The 21,399-nt window shown below is 44.3% G+C and overlaps 1 pseudogene across 3 annotated transcripts in view; it reads left to right on the top strand.

The window, feature by feature from the left end:
* Positions 1–21,399, top strand: part of LOC149342109 (5-hydroxytryptamine receptor pseudogene) — a 279,261-nt pseudogene that overhangs the window by 246,895 nt on the left and 10,967 nt on the right. For all 3 annotated transcript variants that reach the window (XR_016283001.1, XR_016283002.1, XR_016283003.1), the window contains one exon: positions 12,852–13,218. The product of XR_016283001.1 is annotated as a 5-hydroxytryptamine receptor pseudogene, transcript variant X1 (transcript). The remainder of the gene's footprint in view (positions 1–12,851; positions 13,219–21,399) is intronic.

Here is a 21,399-nt window from a genome sequence, read left to right as displayed (position 1 = left end):
ATCACAGTCCGTTCACTGCTTATGAAAATATCCAGTAATACGCGTAACTGCCAAATATGTCGTCTGAAAATGACAGCAAGTTAATCAAAATTTAGAAGAGAAAGAAAATGTAAGCAGTGGGAAGCACTCATGAAAGGACAAAAAGAAAAAAAAATGAGGTGAAGGCAAACATCTGCGTCCCCAACATCTTCTGGTGGAAGAATAGGAAGTTTTTGCATCCTAATTACTCAGACGAAATGAGCCTTCTATATTTATGATAATTTTAATTTATACGAAAAAATGAAACTAATCTTTTTGTTTACGACTGAATTTTGGTGAAAAGGATGGCTAGAGGATATGGTGACGAAAACCGCCAGTCAAAAATTAACATGAGTGGCCTCTCATAATTGTTCATTGTAGATAATGAACGAGCCTTGGCTTAATAGAAAACGCGAGCAAGCATCTCGAGATGCCAGGATGAGGATGTGAAAGGCGATAATATGATGATTTGATGCGATCGTTATCATCAGAAGAAGCTGCTCCAGTGCAACGTGACGCAAGCGAAAACGCATCAGGACCCTAATCGACACGACGAGTGGAAGCCCACATCATTTGTGGCTGATGCAAATGGCATAAATCACAAAGTACCTCAGCAGATTCATGACATGTGTGCTATCACTACGGCTCTGCTGCCCATCAAATGAACAACCGTGCATGCAAATCCCGCAAGCGCAAGTGTCATTGGTGCGGAGAAGTGGGTCATTTCGACTCTGTCTGCAAGTCATCACATCGTCCAGCAAAAATCCAGCATGCTAAAGACCACGCTGAAATAACAAGATGACACAGGATGTAGGAAAACAACGCAGTTGTCTCCCGCTGCTGGTATGCACAAGATGTAAGTGGCAACCAAGAAAAACTCCAATGTTGCGCAACCCTGGTAAGTCACATCTACGTCATGGCCTGATAAGAAATTGCTGCCGCCGGAGCACAAGTGCCGTGCAACCACCTGCTTTTGGAGCTGTCCATCGGATACGACGTATATCGGGGTGACAGGATCTTCGTTCATAAAGTCCTCTCACCTAAGTTCTACGCATGCTGCTGGTTGTCTGAAGTCCCCGTGTGATACAACGTTGCAGAGGTTCAAAAGCTGGTGCATGTCATGGTTTAAAATTGTCACTAGCCGGAGGCAGAACGCAAAATCATGGCTAGAAAGGTGTGCTCAGTTACCCGTCATCTTCAGGGTCTGGTGCTTGCGCTCATTTTATTGTTGAGCTTTTGCCGTCTTGGATTAGAGTTTCATTCATTATTCCGATTGCAGCAGACAGGTTTAGGCTAGCAATATTAGTTATTCTGAAAGCAAGTTCTCACAATTTAGTGCCATGGCAAAGTCAATAAAGGGCACCCCTATTAGAGTTGGGCACAAGGTTAAGTAAAGAGAAAGACCAGCTGTTTAATTTTTTGGTTGATAACCAGGAACAAGAAGGACGCGTTGAACTGAGGGAACCATCTGACAGTACACTTATATAGAGGCTCGGGACCGCGTCTCGATTTGACTTGGATTTTAATACTGCGTGATTTAACAATAACAGGGTGACCACTGTCAATAAAGTAGTACACTCCATGACGGAAGAGCGAAGCTTGGTTTTCTCCTCATTTATGCACACTATGGTGAACGACTAATAGACTCACAAAACCTTTTCCTTTTTTCTTTCACCGCATCAAGATATTCGCAATTGATGTACTTGGTTAGCGAGAAACTCCTTTAAGTCCTTACATGAACAGAAGCGCAGACATTCCAAACCAATTTCATTTAGTTAAGTTTCAGCCTAACATAACGGGGGCGCCATCCCGATGGGTCTATGGCGGATAAAAAAATGTGCGCTGGGGTTTGCGAACGTAGTTTTACCCGCGACCAAACAAAAGCGTTGTTTGCCAGGCATACTACCAAGCTGCAGCGTTTTCCGTTGCAAGGGGATACGCAAGGGGCCGTGCTTTGCGATCCATACGAGCCGGAGCGAATATGTTTGGCTTTTTGGCGGCCCTCGCCTAATTAAAAACACCGCCTCGGGTAACGATCAGGTTCAACAGCCTGCGGGATGAGGTTTAGCAAGGGCTCAAGCCTGCCCAACAGGCAGGCTGAATGTCAGCAAATACCTGGCGGCGCTTTGAGCCGAGCAAGCTTCTGTTTGCCCTCCGTACTGCCGAAGCGCACAATATCCACAAAGGGTCGCACGGCCTACAGGTTCCAAACTTCTCTTTCTAGCTCAGGGCATTAGTTTCTTGCTTCCGGGCAAGGACTTAGCATGATTAGGCATTAATATTAATCGAGCGCAGCCAGTTTTATATCGTTACTCATTATTTAAGTTTTTTGACTTACTTTTACTCCGTTAGCACAATTTGCAAGCGTTTGTTTATTTGAATAGGTGCCGATAATAATTTATTAATGACTTTGACCGCTGCAGAAGCGTGTGGAGCATCAGAGTAATGAAAGTATGCATACAGTAAATCCAGAGGAAACTAGTGCTGCTTCCAGAAACTAATTCTGGCTTGGAAAGTGACGAGATTGCTTCACTCAGAATATGCCCTTTTTTCTGTTTGCTTCTGCATCATCGTTGCAGGAGGCTGTGAAATCGTTGCAATCGTACTTTTCAAATTGGGTTTTCATCACACCCACGCAGAAGCTGAAGTGTAATGTCTAAAGTTTTCCCTTCTATTTTTTTTTTCATTTCTTCTCCTTCTCTGCTTTCATCGCGTTATCTATTTGATACTATGTAATCCTGCGCACACTGCATCACATTTATTTGCTGAAAGATAAAAAAAACAGTATTCGTCTTCTTAAATGGGTAATTGGGTAGGCTTGGCGTTGAGTCGACACAAACACCTTCGCCGTCTTCAATGCCTAACGTGTCACCTTGAATGAGCCGTTCTGTACACTGGGTTTGAGTGCGTGCTCGTACATATTTAAAAATTTCTACTTTACTCCTCGAAATTGCAATATTATTAAAAAAGCATGCAACCTTTTTACTGGAACCAACAAAGCGCGAAAGACGGCCTGCTGGATTTCCTGTTGAAAGCACCTTAAAAAAAAAAAACAAAATTGTTTGAGGCGCCTTTCTATACAACGTTGATTACTCGCCAGCAAATTCAATGCTCAGAAATCTCACGTCCGTCCTGCCTCAAAAGCGACTCTCTATTTTTGATGTCGAACAAAAGACCACAGAAAATAACAGCGATAAAATAATGAAATGAAATGTTCTAGTGACATTCGCTACCGCACTCAGGCGAAGGAAGAAACGGTAGCCTCTGAAAAAACAAGAGGCGGTCACACACGTGTCGCCAGCCCGGAAACTATAATCCGGTATTTGTCCTCTGCTGAACCGACGGCGCGTGTGGCGTTTTTGATATCTCCTGGCTATCAGATCTCCCAAGAGAAAGGTCTGGCAGTGAGAATAACAGACATGTATGGCGACTGTCACACCGGCTGCCACCCTGCCCGCTGCTAGTTTTGCTATTACTCTGGCCACAGTCGCAGTCGCCTGTGAGGTGAGCCGTAGCAAACAGAAAAGCAACGGCGGTTTTAATTTTTTAGTCTTTAACGCCCAAACATGTCGCAAGATGGCGTCCTGTGCTGTTCTCTATTTAAAAAAGCATAAGCCTTAGAGAAAATTTCAACGCGAGCCGAAAATAGTTCTTGGGGACAACTTGTGGCATCAGGAGAGCTTGAGTAACAATTCTTGTCCCTGTTTTGGTCACTGTTGTAAGAGGTAAGCGTAGTTACTCATTCATGAGGCCATTGTTTGCTGGCCACATTCTTGAACTGCGGTGTCTAAACTTGAGTTAATGCTACAGCCTAGCTTCATTTACTCACTTTTTTGTGGTAATATTTATCTATGGCCACAAGATTTATTTCGCCACCTCACATAATACATTTTTCAATATTATCTACTTGCTCGCTCATGTCCACATTCTGATTTGTTCTCTCGAATATATATATATATATATATATATATATATATATATATATATATATATATATATATATATATATATATATATATATATATTAGCTACATATATCACTTTGTAGGGACTTGTATCAGAGCGCTTAAAATATAATGTTAGTACAAGAACCATTAATTCATTTAAATCCCGGATGTAAGCGTTATTGGAGGAGGTATAAACAATGCTTCATAGCAAAGTGTTCTAAAGTAGGGTTATATGAGAAAAAAAAGAAAAAAAAAGTCATCCCTAAACGAAAATTTCCTCATCATCAGGTTGTGGTCCAGTCGCATGTCATGCATCTACGCCGTTGAATACGTTTTCGCATCTTATTATATTTCTAGAGCATAAAAAGAAGTTAAATTATTTAATTAATCATTTGTCCTGCTGTTGCTTAGGTTTTCTCATTTCAATTCGCGCTTGCTCCTGGTCACGCTTGGTTGTCGGGAAGAATTTCTTGGTCCAAATATAACCATCGTGTTCTCCTTTTTTTTCTAATTTACTATGTACTACAAGAATGCATTATCTCTTATGTCCAATGTTATGTGTCTTACTTGGTTGTGTTTGATTAGGATGCAAAAAAAAAAGAAAAGCGGTGGCAATGTTCCATGGTCGGATGACCTCACTGCGAAGTGAGAGTGCAGATATGCTGAAGAACCATCCTAATATGCGGACATACGTAATTCTAAAACCTGATTCCACGTCCTAAGAAACATAATCACGTGTGAGCATGCCGTCAGGGGCACTACCTGTTGAGAAAACTATTCCCTATGATCACTTTCCATCGTGCTAGTCCTGGCTATGATTGTTTTCGGTTTGCGCTCATGTCATTTTAATTCAAACGCGGTATAGGCATAGTTTATGTATAAATGACATTCTATTTCCATTGCACTCTGGAGAAATCTCAATGGGATTGAGACTATCAAAAATAAATAATAAACTATGTGTTTAATAAAAAGGTACGTTTAGCATCGTCTCATTTCTTGAATTCTTCCTGATCTTTCCCTTTCGATATGTATTAAAACCAGTTTGCCCAAGTTTTCATCCTTTAGGGAGAAAGCGGTAATGCGGCGAAAAGGGCAGACATCTTGTCAGTGTTGTCGTTCTCCTTTCTTAGGTAGCTATTGCTACTATTTTTAAGGCGCATTTTTTCGTATTAGCTGTCAGTCATTCAATCTATGTGCTCTTCGTTAGTAGTGCCCCTCCATTTTAGTGTCTGGCAGCGTCAACGTTTTCTACATCACAATAAATAATGTTTTTTCCCTGTGAAGCTTCCTCCCTTGCATTGATATGAATTATGCGAAGATGCGCGACGCGTAGGAATAAAATACAGAAAGCTGCTTCAAGAAATAATAGCGCTGGTTAGATAGTTCAGATTTAGATATCACCTTCGGAATTACCTCACCCTGTGAATTAGAATTGCTATCATAGACGGAAATTGGATGTATTATTATGCTTCCGTCCAAGGACCTCATATTTATATAAACTCCAAATAAACAGCTGATTACGCGATGCTAGTGTGTTCTCTATGAGCATACTTGGCAACTCATTGAAACCAAAATTTGGAAAACAAGGTGAGCGATTTTCCTAACCATGAGAACTCAAATGAAGCGGTGCTTTTGTAAGAAACACCCTCCACCATAACAGATTTATTTTATATTTATTCAGCGAACGCGGTGACTTAGAATGCTCTGCAGCCGACAAGTTCTGAGGTAGCGGAAACAAAGAAATACGATTGGAGCATGAGAACACAACAGGTGAAGGGAGCCGGGTATGGGGAGGATGGGATCAGATAGTTGTTTGATCATAAAATGGACTGGCGAACAAGGCTGTTTGACTGGCAGTTACCCGAAATAATTGCAAGCCAGGAAGTCAATTAGGCTCAATTCTTCAAGCGTTGCCTAGGGTAGCCAGCGGGCGAATTTATGAAAAAAAAAGATTCGAAAAAAGAAAATAAGGACTAAGAAAGAACAAAGAGGAATAACAAACAATGAGAAGAAAGAGAGGGTGAGCAATGTGAAGAAAAGAATGCGAAAGTAGAATACAAAAAGGTCTTTTGGACATCAACTGATAAAAAAAAGAAAAAAAAAGAGAAGGCAATAGGTTATCATTTCAACTTTTTAGCGCTTTTAACCACACTTGTGTCACTCTATGACCGGTTTTGGTGGGTTTGAAACCGATGCCTAAAATATCTGACTTAACCGAATACTCGGTTGCTAAAAAAACAAAGACTTACAACGAACTTAGCTGTGTTCGCCAAAGGAATTCGTAGGTACTTGATACCGCAGCGGCTCCACAATGGCTTCTGTGTATACAAACCACGGTTCAAAGTCTCCATGGTGGTTGCTCGGTGAATAAATATATGATAACTTGCGGAAGACTTCCAGTGATGCCGCGGGCGACGCAGGCTATTCCCACTAGCCGTCTTCCTGTGAGCCGCTGCAACCTGGTATCAATGATGCGCCCGCTCCTTAACGCATCTAACATTCATTGCGGCTCACGCTGCCGAGGTGCTTTCTAGGCTCGTTGGCGAGTATGGTATCGCAAGACGCAACGAAAGACTAAAACGAAGCACGCTTTGCGGCTGATATGACGTAAAAATGCTCTAGCTTCTCTTATTGGTTCAAGCCATCCCCGCATCTACCCATGACGCACAACGACAGTTTCCAATTTCGCTTCGACAGTGGCTTAATTTGTGACGTCAAGCAAGTTTGACGTCACAATTGCAACAAATGTGGCCTGAAAGAGAAGCTCTTTATAGGCGCTGCTTTCCGTACATAAGAGCGTGTTGGTGACACAAGACAGGTTTTATTGGGCATTAATCAATTGATTGATTTATTCACTGATCACTTGAGTGGTGTATACAATTATTCATTTATGGACGTAAAAAGAATGGTTTGAAATAATATTTTGTGGATGTATAAGTCAAATATAAGCAATTACTTAATTATTGCATTATCAGTATCAGCGCAGGCGTATTGGCGTTCCACCATGCATTGGCAGAGGTTGATTTGGTCTCCCAGTGGACTGCCATAAAAGCGCAGTCCTAGTGACAGAGCTGGTGGCCCACAAGAGTGATTGATAGAGACAGGTAACGTAACCTTAGGACGTCATCACAACCTGCCCACTGTGGCAGGTGCCAATCTACCCACCAGGTTGTGAGCAACCTCATGTCGTGTCCGGTGGCAATTAAAATAATTCAATTACATTCAAACACTACGGCCGCAACGAAAACGGAAGTGTACAGAATGACCAATGCGCATATATGGTCCTGTAGGCAGAACCAAGGCGAAACAGATGGAGCACTTGCAAGGCAGGTTCTCCAATGCTGTCCAGCTGGGCTGTTAAGGGCAGGTAAAGCGTCGTCCAAGTCTTTATTCGGCGATTGTGTCAGCATTTCGAAAGGTGGCGCAAAAAAAAACTTCGCATAATTATCTGCAAGTGTCGCACCACCAACTTGTTCAAGCTAGTCGAATTAGAAAACATTTTCGGTAGCCCTTTAAAGGGTAACTACGGAATTTTTTTCAGCAGTTTGAGTTAAATATCGCATCACATTCCTTAGAGTTCCTTGCCTTGGGCACAAGAAACTGTTTTTCGAAGCACAAAGTAGAACTGTTATATAACCGCAATAACAACAAACCTTAAAGAAACTTGGTTCTTGGCCAGGGATGATACTCTGTTTGAAGCAGCAATTACAGCGCAGACATTATTGCACAAGATTAAGGAGGAAAACGGCGCAAAAAAACGTGGACAAAAGAGACAAACACGACAGGACCAGCGCCAGTGTTTGTCTCTTTTGTCCACGTTTTTTTGCGCCCTTTTCCTCCTGAATCACGAACCAACTAGCCCAAACTAGAGTTCCTCTTGACTAGAGCACCGGGGCAGCGTTGGATGGCTGAAATACCGAGTGTAAACCACGACCCCGTTCATAATATGGCTACGAAGACCTAGCACAAGCCAAAAAATTCGTTCTTCAAGAAGGGAGAGGGCAATAACCGGCGATTAATATTTGTGGTGTTGCAAAGACAGTGTTTCCTGCAGAGATTAGAGAAATTGAGGCCACGGAAGCGGCAAACTTTAAAATCGATTCTCCCAAGAACAAATTGCCGCAAAGGTGGCAAATTGTGTACAAAAAAAGTAGAGGAAAACCCACATTGAAAATTTGATAAATATACATCAATCAGTTCCGAAGAACTCACGGAGTTGCCCTTTAAGTAAGCTTTCTCAACCGACCCTTCCATATTTCCATCGAGGTATGCTAATCGAACGTTCTAACGTGCCTCTGTTTTTTAATTAGCTGGCGAGTGCATTTGGCGCTCAAGACAATTCCCTCTTTTCAAAATATTAGGGCTAGAAACCATACCGGTCAGGCAGACGATCTCTAACGTGGTTGGTCTAGTGAGTACTTCAGCGTTGGAATTTGATTGCGGTAGTGTGCTGCGTGCTAGTAGCAGCCCATATTTTACTGCCCAGCTTGGTTAGCCTGGAACACGTAAAAAAAGAATAAATTTATCGCTTCTCATAGAAATCACCGTGAACGTTTAGCGACATGAGCAGTAAAACTAAAGGCTGAAAATATAAAAGCAATTTCCGAAACAGCAACTATTCACGACGCGACAATCGACTATGTTGCATCGATCGACCTCTTTTCCAACCAGAACTTTTCAGTTCGTCAAACAGGTCTTTGCGTGCTTTGTATGCTAGCATGTAGGATTTTTTGTCTTGTGCTTTTTTTTTCTTCTTTCTCTGTTTTTTCTTTGCGGCCATTACCTGTGTCTGCCCAATGTGAATATTGTGTCAATATTGTATAATGTTCTTTCGTTTTCTCTTGTACCTGCTCATTATTGTATACTTATTATCACGCTTTGCAACTGCCTTTTGTATTAAAAGCCTTGCTGTCAAGCTGCTGCCAAGCGAAAGGGGGCTGCGGCTTAGTCAAGCTGTCTCTCAGCTTTTTCTGCGCCTCCGCTGTCTGTATCTTTACAAGGCAGAAATAAAGAATTTGAATTTGAACTTTCGTTTTCTGGTTCAAACGGCAAAATTTACATTAGGCTTATACTGCTTCTGTACGCATCGAGAAACTACAGCGCTTATGCTAAGCATCGACTGCTGAACAAAAGTCTATTAGGGTAATGGATAACTCAGCCCCACGCCCCGAGAATGCAGCTGCTGGTGCGGATCAATCTGGTTCGCTGATATTGTCACGTTGTAGTGACGGCAGTCCAGCGGTCAGGAAGACACCAGAAATACTTGCAAACGAAGCTCTTTATTTGGGCTGACTTGCGCCCACAAAAGAACTGACTCACTCGGTGGCGGCGTAAGCAACAAGCGTGCTTGTCAATCGTCGAACTACGAATGCCCGCCGCTCGCGGCATTGTTCAATTTAAAGCCGGCAAGGAAACTTCGAGATAACAGGTCGGGATCATCTTGAGTAATCTAGAAACAAGTAGATGCAGCTGTTCATGGCTGTGAACAATCGAGATTAGTCCGGTCGCTTCTCGCGTCACGAACAAAAGTGATAACAACCCTTTCCTGCAGCCTTGAGCGTGAACGAACAAACACTACAATGATGCGTGGCATTACCCCCCTCGCAAAGAAGCATCGTCTCGATGCTTTAAAATGAAAATAAACGCGGAGAATGCGAACTTGGAGTCCTTTAGCGTTCGTAATAAGGTTTAAGGGCAGCGGTAAAAGCTTTCAAGTCTGGCTGTGTCGTCGTCGTCGTAGGGGTCGTCGTCGTAGGGTCGTCGTCGTAGGGGCCGTCGTCGTAGCGGTCGTCGTCGTAGTTGAGGCATAGTCTTGTGTTTTCGTCGATGGACGGTCTTAGTTCTTGCGCTCAGAAGCAACCTCACCTCCGGAGGCTGCTTTATTCAGTTTAACCTTCAGGGGCTGGGGGAGCGTCCACGCACGGCGTAGCCTCGGCTAGAAGATACATAGCACGGTGACGATGGCGACGGAGAACGAGATGGGCGGCTCGGCGATGAGTATTCTTCCCGACGCAAGAACTCTTCAATTGCGGCTGGTCGCAGGCCAGGTCGGGGTCGTGGGGCGTCGTAAGAAAAATCCTCGGATGCCCATTCTCCTGTATGGGCAGTACCGGAGAATGTCACCGGCTTCTCCGCAGTGGAAGCATAGTTGGCGGCGCTGGTCGGGTGTTCTCCACTCGTCGCATTTCCTAGGCCGTGTGCGACGCTCGTAGGACGGGCGAGTTGGGGCGAGAGGGCGGCGCTCCAGCGCAGCTGGCTAATGGCGATAGGGGCTTAGGTGCAGTCGTCGAGGTGCAGGACGGCGCACTGCTGCGGCGTAAGTCATGGCTGGAGGCTCCAAGAGGCTGCGTGGTAGACTGGAGTCAAGTCCTCCGGTGAATGACTCGAAGGGCTGGCGTCGCGACTTGCTGGGGGTGTCCGGTACATGGAAGGCTACCCAGCACCTCCACCAGATGTCACGTTGTAGTGACGGCAGTCCAGCGGTCAGGAAGACACCAGAAATACTTGCAAACGAAGCTCTTTATTTGGGCTGACTTGCGCCCACAAAAGAACTGACTCACTCGGTGGCGGCGTAAGCAACAAGCGTGCTTGTCAATCGTCGAACTACGAATGCCCGCCGCTCGCGGCATTGTTCAATTTAAAGCCGGCAAGGAAACTTCGAGATAACAGGTCGGGATCATCTTGAGTAATCTAGAAACAAGTAGATGCAGCTGTTCATGGCTGTGAACAATCGAGATTAGTCCGGTCGCTTCTCGCGTCACGAACAAAAGTGATAACAACCCTTTCCTGCAGCCTTGAGCGTGAACGAACAAACACTACAATGATACGTGGCAATATTGTGGCGCTGCGGCAGAGCTGTGGTGGTAATTGCGGATCAACTAGTGCCATGCAATCATGTTCTAATGGCCCAGGAACTTATCGATTTAGAAAAACGACTTCGTTGTAAACTTCGAACTTTTGTCACGCATTATAAAATGCATGCCGTGCGCAGTGCCGAGCACGCCAAGTGGACCGAATAAATGATATGAGAGACAACACAACCGTGGAGTTTTGCATTAAATCAGCTGCGGTGTGCAGCTGTGCAGTGTTGTGGTTACTCTGTCTTTGCGCGCCGACGAAATAGAAGCACCAATAGCTATATCGTGCGTAATAAAGCCACTTCAGGAGACTATCTGCAACTAAAAGACTGAACAAGCAATTAAAAACAGGACATCTGTCCATCTGTCTTCCCGTAAACATTTCTGGGGCATCTCCGCTAACGGGTTGCTTGCAAAGACACAGACAGGTACGGGCGCCAAACGACACCTGGCTCTAAATATTGTAGTGCACCAAAATTTCGGTAATGTCCCAAAATGTAGTTGAATAGTAATAAACTTCTCCCTCTCAGATAATTATACACAAACATGATGGCTAACATCCAAAACGTGTATTGATAAAACGTGCACTATTATGTGATATCTGCTATAAAAGAGCTATATGGACGTTGACGTCCCCACTCCGTTTGCCTCATGTAGCATAGCGAGAAGCAACAAAGACAAATCTCACTATGCGTCAAGTTAACTAGAAGATCAAAATAGGATCGAAGGAACAGGTTGGGTCGGTGGGCGGGGTACAAAAATTGAATGACTTGGTTTCACGCTCCACAATAACAATTTCGTACGAGTGAAGCACCGTAAACCTCCTTTCTGAATTGGAAATACGGCATTCTTTTCTAGTTTAACTGAAAGACTGCTGGCCTCCTTCCGCCCTCGTTGAGCTTTCTTCTTAAAATGTCCTACTTATTCGCAAATTGTGGCTTGAGCCGCATGTGGATATGTAGTACTCCACGTTGCTTACTGGAGCCAATGTCCACGACTATAATAAGCACCCTAAAATGACTGTAAAGGAGTTTAGGGTCTCCATAGTTTAAGACGAAGCAGTTATTTTCAAAATGAAGTTTGCATCGCAATGGAAAGAAAGTTCATATCGAACGTCTGTGGCACCAGTCGAATCCACGCTCCACCTAAAAGCTACTTGAGAACTGCCGCGCAGCTTCACACGGTGGTAGGGATAACTGTGGTTATCCTATTACATGCGTGACGCTGCGGCTGGTGGATAACGTCGACGACGCTGCAGTCACGCGTTGAACCATCCAGTATACGTGAATATTACCCCCCCCCCCCCCCACCCCCCAATCAAAGCCACTATAGCTGCATGGCATAGGTCAGCATAATCCTCAAGTTGAGTCACTTCCTAACGATAGAACTTAATAGTAAACCAGTATTTCACTCCAGATTTTCAAAATTGTGTATGTGGATGTTGTGGTGATCAAACATTGTTCCGAGAAACTTTTAAAATTTCTACTACCGACTGTTAACTCTAAGCAAAATTTTTGTGTTGAACGTAAGGAAATGCCTGCTGGGAAGTGTGTTTCAAGCTTGCGTCCCGCGCACGGAAATGGTAGCAGGCCTTTCTAAGAAAACATTCTAAACGTTAGCGCCCGGTGAAAGCTCACGAACTATAGGAAAGGAACTCGCGAGCAGTCATAGAGACTTAATTTTTGGCAGCAAATAACTTCATGAGTGCAACCCCACTAATACTTCTGCAATTTATTGCCGACGACTCTGTGGCTGGAGTTATCACAGAAGCGACTAGAGGAGCGGAAAAGGGACCTCGCAAACAGCGTAGTTTTTCTATTGCACCCTCTGGTCATTGTTGCGCGGAGGAAAAAAAAAGAGATCTGCAGAAACTCCACAGCCGCCTATACAGTTTCCAATAAAAGAGATAATTAACACTGCGGCGCGCACCGCCTTTGTGTAGCCCTGACAAAGATGACTGATCGGGATCACAAGTTATCCAAAAAGCCTTGCAAAACAAGTGCATTTTACTCTTTTCTTTCTCGTGCAGGCTGCGCGGGTGACGGGCGAAAACTTCGACATCAGGAATAAGAGCCCGCTGCGGTCGGCTACCCCCCGGCTTCACGGAAAGCTGCGCAGCAAAGAGGGGGGATAAAGGGAGCTATCGTGGGCACTTCTGGCGGTGGCGACGGCGTCTGCGAAAGCGGCCCGGAAGCACGAGGGGCTGTGTTCGAGCCGCGGCTTCCAAAGCCGCGGATAACGCCGTCAAGCGGTTGTCGCCTGCAAAACAGGCGCACGCCTCATAAGCTCTGCCGTGGCGGAGAGGAGCTGCGACCTCCTCCATCAATGTCAGCCGGGGATCGCGGAAAGAAGCGGCAACGCTGCAAGTGGCGACATCTCTTCGACGTGACGCGACGGTAGGCAACAACGTGTGTAATCTCGAAAAGAGGTGCTGGCTCGACGTGTAGTACGTGCGTTGATGCTTCCCGACTTGATGGCAACAAAATTTTTTTATCCGCGTTAGCAGCTTCGCTTGAGCGGTTACCGAACGAAGCTCAGGGTCGATGGAGGGCAAGTTCAAAAGTTGCAACTTGGACGCAAAAAAGGAAGAAATGGCAGTGTTGTAGAGGGTGCTTCGCCTAGGTGCATGAAAAAAAATATATATATACGTGAGTTAAATTCTGCTGCGCTGTAGCACGCGCTTGCTTTTAAAAAGCGCACTGTGTTCGTGCCTGCCTCGAGGAAAGAACTTAGAGATCGAGGATCTGGTTCCATGAAGTATTAGGCCATGGTGTTAGTTGTGCAAGTTTCTGAAACATGGGGCAATTTAAACTGCTGTAACAACATCGCCAGGTTGTAGATATTTTCAGTATTTCGCCTGAAATGCCCCTTATCTGGAAAACATGCATCGCTCCTCTCCCCCCCCTTCCCCCCCCCCACCCTCCTTTTTTAGATGTGGCGGTTGAGGGACGTTATTTTCGAGCCATTCATTCACAACATCAGATACTTTTCTTTTTTATGCATTGCTCAGGTTTTGTCATCTAATATTTAACTAGAAGCATTAAATTTCGGCAAACAACCATTACGAATGAAGAAAAGCATTTGTGAATGAGACGAAGATTTTAAATAAGTGACCGTGCGGGAGGATTTCAGCTCCGTTAGAATAAAGCCATGACCAATTCTACATTCACTTATCGTTCGCAGCAGCTTGTAAGAAAGCTACGATAAAGACAAGAATCGGACAAGATAATGAGCAGGATACTCGCTTCCGTCTACCTTGTTTCCAAAAAGAATCACTCGCAAAGCCAATTTTATTCATCAAACTCGGTGATTTAGTGACGTATTGAAACACAGATGCGACGATTCAGAAAATGGGAGCGATGTCAGCTTGCAGGGGAGAAATAGAGAGACAGAGAAAGAAGACAAAGAACGGATGCCAGCCAAGTAAAGACTGGTTGGAGAACGTACACGGGTAGAACGCGACAAAAGGAACGGAAGAAAAAAAGAAAAGTTGATTGATTTCTGGGAATTAACATCCCAAAGCGACTCAGGCTATAAGGAACGCCGTAGTGGAAGGGTGCAGATAATTTCGACCACCTGGGGTTCCTTTACGTGCACTCATATCGCACAGTACGCGGGCCTCAAGCATATCGCCTCCACCGGAATGCTACCGCCGCGGTCAGGATCGAACCCGCATCTTTCGGGTCAGCAGCCGAGCAGCATAATCACTGAGGCACTGCGATGTCTAGAAGAAAATTTGAGTTCAATTCGATGAATGAAACATGTCTATAGGTTCATTTGGGCTATATAAAAGCAAAAGTCGCCCAAACGTAAGTAAATGTATGGTGGCCACGATAAGTTTCGATTATGATGCGCGAAACAGGCATAGCTGTTAAGCTTAAAATTTGGAATCTTTCACTGACTACAAGTGCCATAAGGTGAAATTACCAGAGTGTGTCTCCGCGTGAACGCCGAGTCAAGCATGGGGCACCAACGCGAAAACCGCCCTCTGGGAAGAATAGGGAAAAGCAGCATAGTCGAAGGCAGAGAAACTGCTACGAAATCGACCGCGTGTTTTCGACTCATCAAACACGGCACACCATGTATGGCGAAATGTCTATAACACAAAAATGTAAAATCATAAAAAAACGTTAGCGAACCATAAAGCCAGCCAGTGTGAAGCGGCAAGTACGGCAAATGTAAAGCATAAAATTTATGTAAATTCATAAAAGCCAGCCAAAGTAAAAAAAGTAATAGTGGCAACTTTCACTCGATGGGATGTGGCAAAAGAGAAAACAAGACAGAAAAGCATCCAACAGAAAAGGATCTAGTTGGAAGGCAACATTCAAAAAGCGCAATATGCTTACGCTGTTCATCTTCTCAGATCATCTCAGCGTGTATCAGTTTTTACCTCGAACTAGCTTTCTTTTGTGTTCAGAGTCTTTTTTCATAGGCTTTCAGAGAAATGCCTTTGTGTACTAATACTGAAAAAAGATTTGAGAGGAGAAAGCTTCGGTTAGAGCATGAGGAAAGCTGTACGTAATGGCAAAGTAGAAAATTACGAAGAGCAGCCGTTATTGTTTAGGGCGAGCTCTACCAAGAAGTTTTGATCTCTACCGCAGATTTCCGCACCCTCTTCCGCATGTTGTTCACAGCCTCATAAAACGGTTCATAAATCTCTCTTAAAAGGCAACGCAGCTCAAGGAAATGGCACCGAATGTTCAAGCACTAAAAATTGTTTTCCAGCTTGCAGTTTGCCCTCTTAAAGAAATAACATCAGTTCCTTTTTTTCGATCAAGTACACAAGAGAAAATTGAGCCCCCGTATAGGACTTTTACCAAAACCTTCGATCCCAAAGAAGGCGGAGCAGGAAGAAACTAAGCAAGTTTTGACTTTTACGTGGTTTTGATGATTTGTGTTTTCTATCAGTGTGAATATTCCCCTGCGCACTTTACGTTGCGAAGAGGCCTAAGAACTCAAGTAAAATGGAGGCCACGTTTCAAGACAGAATATGTTAGCCTGGAGGCAAAGCGCCTAAATATGACGTTAAAACTTCAGCACGAATGTGTAAGAAAGAACGCGGTATTCATTTCTATCTCCGCATCTACAATTCTGTTCTCTTTTGTATTCGTTATTTCCATCTTAGCTTCAAGATCACACTCGAAGTTATGACCGAGACAGCTTATAAGCTTAACTCTCCAACATTTTGTTGACTCTGTTTTGCTCCGAGCACTTAGTATACTATCGAATTCTACTCCTTTGCTCGAGGTGGGACAAGGATAAAGAAGTATGGAATATAAATCTGACCCAGGGCGTGGGTGATGACAGAAATAGAAAAGTGTTTCCAATGCAAGGCAAAGGTCAAAGGCTATAGAAAGAGAGCGAAAGAATGCCTTAGGCGACAAGGAAGTACTGCCAGATCACCTACAGCCTACCCGAGCCGGGCATTGCGCAAAAGAGCACGTCGAGATACGCTGAGATCTCCTTTCCACGGCGCTCCGAACGCCGGAAGCGTGCCAGTGCGCTTTGTGCGGATCACGTTGAGGGCCCTTCGGGGCTGCGCAGGCGCCGAGAGCGGCGTGAAAGCGGTTCGCCGAGAAAGCGACGCGCGTATTGGTACCGTTGGTGAAGGAAGTCCTCCCGGCGGCGACTTTCCTGCACAAGCCCTGAGACGAAGGGCGCCACACTGAGCGGATTCTTTCTTTTGCTTCGTTCTAGTTTCGAGCCACTTTTTCTTTCATGTCGTTGTCGCTGTGGCTTCGCTGCAGAGTGCGGAGGAGAGAGGAGCGCTCCGCGTACCGTTTTTTAAGCCTCTCTTTTTCTCTTCTCCTCAGTGTCCTCGTCCCCGTGTCCTTCTCACTCGCAGACCCAGAGGCAGGCCGCAACAAAAGACCGAGCTCTCTGTATTGTTTAGCGCGGCCCACGAGCGCCAAGAGCGCTCTCGCTTGTTCATTTTGGCGCTCAGTGGTGAGCCACAGGGCAAGATAGTTGCAATGCGGGGAAACCTAAGAAAACGAAAACGCTCGAGAGGATGGCGGCAAAACGCTGGCGCAACAATGCGGGAACCTTTGTAATGCAGCTTCGTCTGTAATGGCCGGGGAATAGCAGTTTGAGGAGAATAAGCGCGGAAACCGCGGATAGGAGGTAACCGTTTTCTTTCTTTTTTTTTCTCATATTAAGGGGGGGGGGGGGGCAAACAATTAGCCGTTAGAGTGCGCTGTATGTTGCGGCTTCGAAGCAATCAGTACTCGAGTGCTTAGGTGGCAGGCGCGGCTCGCATATGTCTTGTGTGCACAGTAAAGGTTGGCTACCGCACTTTTTCCTCTCGTTTCTCCGTTCACGATTACGATTAGAGCAGCCATGGTTAGCTGTTGATTAGCACCGCTAGCATATACGTGCTTTTTCTTGAACGGAACCTCGCTGACGGCTCGAAAGGGCCGTAAATGCATGTATTTCTACGCGAAACCTCCTGCGCTGGTACATTTGGTGGGGAGCATCGCAGTGTAATGCGGCGCTTTTCCTTTTGCTTCCAAAGCACATTATAGCTTTGGTGATTGGGCGCTGGAAATTCGTGTTCAAGTGATTTCGATCGTAGACTTTTGTTTTTGCACGAAGGCTTTGCGTACCGGTGTGGTTTTCCTTCTGAACAGACTGCAAGTAGAAGAGGATGCTGCTAAAACAAATTAATAATGCATGCCAGTCGGAGCAGTCTTGGGTTTGGCGGTGTTACCTAATTACGAGGTGTGCGATAATATAGGTTAGGGGTGAATTGAAAACTCGGCGAACTACTTTCCAGGAATAAGCTCCTGCAGGGTAAGCTTGGTGGCGCGTAACAGCGTTTCAAAAGCTCCACAAAGGCTGCAGCGGAATTCTTTGCGCAGTTGCTATGGGCATTCCATCGCCAGAAAACGGAGCCCTAGAATGCTTCGAATTATGCCGTGTGGAACAATGCACGTAGGGAACGGAAAAACTGTTGAAGATCCGTGCGTGCATCTCTTATTTTTTGCTGTGTACATGACAAATATGAGAGATGGTATGAGAGCTTTAGTTGCTTAGTCCTTAGCTTGAGCGTCAGAATTTCTCGTGTTTTCAACACTGAAAGCTTCTACAAAAAACTTGAGATGGATAAAGAACGAGCTGAATTTTTTTTTTCCCAGGGAAATCTGAGATCTGCATGGTACATGTAAAATTTACATAAACTGCAGGGTACAAACATGTTCATTCCGCAGATTGGAACCTTTGAGCTAATGTGCACACGATTCCAATTAATATTCCCTGGGCAACGTCATATTATTCACTAGGATGTTGGCTGCATTTTGCGCCAGTTGTAGGGCTGCGGTAGTGATTAGAGTGCTCGGAAAAAACCGAGGACTTGGGGAACAAGATTTTGTGCTGTTTCTGAGGAAAGTAAATGGCGCATTTACTGCGCCATTTCTTTTCCTCAAAAATTACTAAAGCATTAATTTTTTGCCGATAATTGGAAATTGGCAATGTCTATAGGGCTCGTAAATGAGATATTGAGCAGTGGCCCAAGTGAACATTGAAACTGTTATGGACGGTTGCGTCAAAAAGGCAAAACGGGAAAAAGTTCGCTATATTTAGTATCTGTCTTCTGTTTTAAAATAATTAGTTTATGATTAAAGGAGGCCCGAATAAAAATGGTGCAATGTTCTGTTCTATATGAAGATGCGGCGGCATTGAGTAAATGTGCAAAAAGTTTGCTTCCTCAAGAAAAGAAAAGAGGTAATTTTTCATTTGGGAAAAAAATCTAAGCTGGTAAGTAATAATATTGGTGATAATAGAAAAAAAAGCGTGGTGCATCGGAATATTGGTTTTATAAGGTTTAACGTCCCAAAACGACTGAGGCTGTGAGGACGCGGTAGTGGAGGGTTCCGGATAATTTCAATCACATGGGGTTCTCTAACATGCACTAACATCGCGCAGCAAAGAGTCCTGTAGCACTTCACCTCCATCGAAATGCGACAGCCGCGCTTTTCGGGTTAACAGCCGAGCACCATAACCACTGAGCCATCGCGGCAGCGCCCATCAGAATGATCTCCAGCATCTCAACCTCTGCGGAGAGCACGTCAGAAAAATTGCACATTTTTTACGATTTGTTTCAAACGTTGTTTGCCTGCAACCCCACCATGTTCAACAGCCGACCGTAGTCCGCTTAGCGAGTACAATATAGGGCAGCTCGAATGCGACCCTTCGAAGCTCGCAGGTTTCAAGAAAAGTTTAGGTTTGGTTTAGTTTATAGGGTTTAACGTCCCAAAGCAATTAAGGCTATGAGAGACACCGTAGTGGAGGGCTCCGGAAATTTCGACCACCTGGGGTTCTTTAACGTGCACTGACATCGCACAGTACACGGGCCTCTAGAATTTCTCCACCAAAGAAATTAACCTGCCGCGGCCGGGATCGAACCCGCGTCTTTCGGGGCAGCAGCCGAGCACCATAACCGCTGAGCCACCGCGGCGGCAAGAAAAGTTTAGTTCTTAGCAACAAAGGCGTCCCACACGATCACAATTTTTGTGTCAGTGGCTCATCAAGCACCTTCTGAACGATGTTTCAATGTAGTCAACAGACCTTTGTAAAAAATACGCTGACAGGCTTTTCTGCCAGCCTTCTTTTCCTTGGTACATTCAGATTTTGCCGCCACGGTGGCTCAGTGCTTATGGTGCTAGGCTGCTGACCCGAAAGACGCGGGTTCGATCCCGGCCGCGGCGGTTGAATTTCTTTGGAGGAGAAATTTAGAGGCCCATGTACTGTGCGATGTCAGTGCACGTTAAAGAACCCCAGGTGGTCGAAATTTCCGGAGCCCTCCACTATGGCGTCTCTCATAGCCTTAGTCGCTTTGGGACGTTAAACCCCATAAAACCAAACATTCAGATTTTGAAAGCATACTCTTGGATCTCACAACTTTGATAGATTCCCCTCTAGAGAGCTTCTAGAACAGAACAGGCTACCCTCCGGTGGTTACTACTCCCACTCTTCAGTGTTTGTTCCGCAATGCGCCTTCTTTGCCTCACCTTGGCTGCGAGTCTCTGAGAAGCCAGGCCAACAGGTTCGTTATATTTGAGCAAGAATTCTTGAAAAACTATTTTCGATGACAAAGTTTTGGCTGACCTGCATACAAATTATCTGCATATTCCTGTCTTGAGCATCACTCCAAAGTTTTAAATTTTAAGTTGGTTCTTTTGCCCCAATTTTTTCGAGCATTCAAAATTTTCGGAAATTTTACATCTATAAGCAGCAGCGGCCCGATATCTCGGCAGTTGTTGGCAGCGTTGTACAAAACGGATATTTCGACAACTGCGTCTACCCCATGGAAGGGCATACACAAATTGAAATGAACGAAGAGGAGCCTGTAGAGATCGGTGAATCCTAATAGAACAGATCGAGACTAAATGGCTTGTGGGTATGGTTTTTTCGTGCTCTGTATATTTTTATTGGTAATGATTTCTTTTCTTTTTTTTTGTAAATAAGCGTGTCACAGCATCATTCACTAATGTCTAACCATCAGTCATCCTGTGCTCCTGACATGGAATATCAAGCATACCTTACACCCGGATCAAGCATACCTTATAGATGACTTGGAATCTTTGCAAAAACGTGCCGTTAGATTCATCTTTTCTGATTATTCTCGTCATACTAGCGTCACCGCACTAAAGGCTCGCGCCGAACTTGATACTTTATCACATCGCCGCAAACTATCACGCTTGACCCTTTTCCATAAACTTTACCATCATGTTCTGCTCCATAACGATTTTTTTTCAATCACCTGAATCTTTTTTTCCACGTCGCGACCACCCGCTGAAAGTTAAACGCATATCATGCCACACTTCTTCTTTTGCTAACTCTTTCGTACCACGTACTATAGTCGACTGGAATAATCTACCATCACACATCGCTTCTGAAAAGGATCTTAACAAGTTTCACGACCTTCTAACCCAAATGTCTGTTTAGCTTTACTAATTGATTGTACCACTTGCTGCATTTAGCTGTTTTATTATTTTGTTTTGTTCCTGCGATTGTTATTGCCTCTAAAACGCTATCTGTTCTTTTTTCGTGTAAATTACAGTGTATACTACAGGTTTTTGTTTGTTTCTTGTTTTGTTTTCTACATGTGCTTTTTGTATTTATGTATTGCACCTTGGTGCTTGCTCATTCTTATTTTGCGTTGTGCGTCATTGCTCCCCCCTATTTAATACCCTCGATTGAGGGCCTTTAGAGGTTTATTGAATAAATAAATAAATAAATAAATAAATAAATAAATAAATAAATAAATAAATAAATAAATAAATAAATAAATAAATAAATAAATAAATAAATAAATAAATAAATAAATAAATAAATAAATAAAAAGACATTATAGCAAAGGAACTTGATGTAGCTTCATGCTGCTGCTACTTGCGCTCCCCGAACTCAGACGCAAACAACTAAGCAAAACACTTGTTTGTGTTAACATAACCCTAGTTGATGGTCATCGCAACACGATAGCTGGCAGCAGGAGCTTCTAACAATCTGTGCGGAGCTAAATAATGCTTGAAACAGCGGATAGATAACGACCGAAACTTCTCAAACTTAAATACCTTGCA

The sequence above is a fragment of the Amblyomma mixtum genome, chromosome 5, assembly GCF_055824585.1.
Source record: "Amblyomma mixtum isolate Tamu chromosome 5, ASM5582458v1, whole genome shotgun sequence".
In the NCBI taxonomy this organism is placed as follows: domain Eukaryota; kingdom Metazoa; phylum Arthropoda; class Arachnida; order Ixodida; family Ixodidae; genus Amblyomma; species Amblyomma mixtum.
Note: the sequence above shows the minus strand (reverse complement) of the source record. Positions and strands in the feature narration are given on the sequence as shown.